Here is a 2,822-nt window from a genome sequence, read left to right on the forward strand (position 1 = left end):
CGCCGGAGCCAGTGGTTGGCTGGGCAAGGCCAGGGGCGCAGGAGGGTCACCTCCGGGCGCGTTCACTAGCCTACAGGGCTCACGGCGGACGCCTGGCTGGACCTGGGCTGCACCAGCCAGCCTCGGGGCTCGCGGTCCAGCCACTCCCCGCCCCGGGGAGGGACAGAAGGAGGGCAGACGGCGGGCCCGCCCCCAGCCCCTGCCCCAGCCCCACGGTGCGGCTCCGGCTGCTGGAGGGAGACTAGAGGCACCTCCCCAGAGCGGAGAAACCAGTTTGGCCGGTCTCACCGAGCGGAGGGAAAAGGGCGGCCGCAGAGGAAGGGCGCACGGACGCGAGGCGGGGGAGGGCGGGGAGCCATTGGCGAGCCGCGAGAGCCGGAGCAGCAGCCACCAACTGGACACGCTTCCCGGGGCCCCCGGCCAGCCCCCCTGCGACATGAAGCGCTAGCGCGGCGGCCAGGGCTGGGCCGGGAGGGCGGCGGCGGCGGCGACCAGGTGTGCAGCGAGCGCTCGGAGCCGCGCGCACCCGGCGGATGCCCCAGCCGGGGCCCAGCGAGCGCCAGGTAAGGAGGGGCGCGGCACCCGGGCCCTAGCCGCCTCTGGCTCGGCGCAGTCCGGGGACCGGGATGCGGTGGCAACAGCTGTCCGCACCTTTGGGCTCCCGAGCCTGCAATAGGTGGGATTTGGGTGAGGGTGGTGGGAGCCCTCGCGGCCCGGGGGACGCTGAGGCACGGCCAGCCAGGCGGACAGCTCCTTGGAGAGGTCCATGGGGTTCTCAACTGCCTGCAGGAGGAAACTCGCGGGAGGTTTTTGGGTTCTTCGCTGGTTTACAACACACTTTGTTGAGGTTTATTTTCGAGGGTCAAGCTGGGCCGGGCTGACGGCTCCTTGGGGAGTTCTCTGGCTTCTCTGCAGTAGCCACCGCCCCCCGGGAGTCCCCTGGCCCCATTCTTCTGGGACGCTCTTTAAGAGCCTATGCCAATGTGTCTGATAAATGACTTGGGACCCAAGGTGTCGGGCCGCGGCCTCACCTGCGGGGAGGGATGGAGGGGGTGAGATCGATCCCCGCCACACATTTCTTGACATCCGCCCCCGCCGTCACAGAGGTCTTCCGTGAGCTTTAATGAGCGATGAGGGGCATTGATGGGGAAGAGGGACACTTTTCCTGGTGACTGTAGGGTCGTGTCCGCCATCTCCCATGGCACTGCCACAGGCCATGTCCTTCCCTCTCCAGTCTGATGCCCAGCGCTGTCACTTCGCAGCGTGCAAGCGGAGGGGCAACTTGTTGCAGGAGCGAGGCTGGGGAGATGGATGTTGCAGGGAGTGGCGAGGGCCGCCCCTCGTTTCTCCACCTCTCCTCCCCAAAGTGAAAGAAAAGTCTTGCAGTGTCCGCCCGACTTCTCCACGGAGATGTGGTCAGGGCCAGGAGGCTCGGAGCGCAGATCTGTGACAGCTGGAGGGAGGAGGTGGGTGCAGGGAGGATGCACAACCGAGGAGGGGAGTAAGGGGACGCAGATCGCATTTCTGCCCGGTGATTCCCCCTTCAAGCCCACCCGACCCTCTTGGCCCGCGTGCGCTGCCCCAGGCCAGCTCCTAGTCCTTCTCGGTAACTCCGGACGCCTCCGAGTTCTCCTCCCGGAAACTGGCTTCCCTGTAGGCTGAGAAGAGATTGGCTCTCATCTTCCTGGTTGCTTGGCTTTCAAAATCCTGCCTCTATCCCTGGGAAATTAAACAAGACAACCCTAGTGAAAGGCTCGCAGACCACCCGGCACATGGTGGGTTATTGGCAAAGGTTAACTAACTGCGTTTGTGAACAAAAACTAATAACACTGCTGAGAAATAAAGTTCCCAGGGATGGGGAATACAGACAGGCGCCTGTGAAAAGCAGAGACAACGCAAAATGCTTTACTTTTCACTGCCTAAGATACCATTCATTAAATCTGGGCCTATTGTTGAAGGCCTTATTAAACCCTATTATAAAAGCATATACTGTGGAAAAGATGATTAATGCTTATGAGCTGATTACCTTCTGGGGAGAAGTCGCGTCTGCCTGCAATTACTCCCAGGTATTGTCTGAATGATTTTCATTATGTTGTGAGGTTTCCTTGTTCTAATTTTGGATAAGAAATCTTACACACTTTATTCATTTGTCATTTTTAGGGGCTGTAATTTGGTAATTTTTGGTGGTTCTTTTCATAGGTTATTAAAGGGCAAACAAGACTCATGTGTCTCAATAAAAGCCAACACAAATGCCACCTGTGTGCACTCAGCTCTGGCTGTTCTCAGACTTTCCTTCTGGAGTTCAAGGAAAATACACAGCTGTGTGCACTTGTTACTTCTTAGCGATGAACTGGGATACGCTTTAGGGGGAGTTGTTGGTTGTTTGAAACGTGGCTTTAAGGTACGATTTGGCTTTAGAACAGACTCTTAGGGTAGGGGGAGGCAAGTTCTGGACTGGTCCCAGGGGATCTTGGCGCTGATGGGTACCCTGCCATATCTGGCTGTAGAAAGCTTTCTTCCCGTCCTTCCATCCTTTCATCTATTTTTTCCTCTTTCTTTCTCTTCCTTTTAAAGCAAAGAGTAGGGGGGAAACATGAATTTAGGTGCCTCCAGATTTCAGTTAGTTTACTTCCTAATTGTATAATCTTAGGTGAATTTTTAAATTTTCCCAGCCTCAGTTTGCTTATTTGCTTGGAGGGTGGGGAGATAGTATCAACCTCATTGGATTTTTTCAAGAATTAAATGAGAGAACATGTCAGCTGGTGTTTGGATATGGTTTTCATAAGACTTATTTTTTAAAACTTGCATGATATCCAGGTATA

General features: G+C 56.4%; 1 protein-coding gene across 1 annotated transcript in view; it reads left to right on the forward strand.

The window, feature by feature from the left end:
* Positions 1-208: 208 nt before the first annotated feature.
* The window catches only part of ATP8B1 (ATPase phospholipid transporting 8B1), a 142,768-nt gene continuing 140,154 nt past the window's right edge, over positions 209-2,822 (forward strand). The window contains exon 1 of the mRNA XM_023512364.1: positions 209-563. The gene's annotated coding sequence lies outside the window, so the exon portion shown is untranslated. The remainder of the gene's footprint in view (positions 564-2,822) is intronic.

Source organism: Otolemur garnettii, unplaced genomic scaffold, assembly GCF_000181295.1.
Source record: "Otolemur garnettii isolate 467f Iridium unplaced genomic scaffold, OtoGar3 scaffold00027, whole genome shotgun sequence".
In the NCBI taxonomy this organism is placed as follows: domain Eukaryota; kingdom Metazoa; phylum Chordata; class Mammalia; order Primates; family Galagidae; genus Otolemur; species Otolemur garnettii.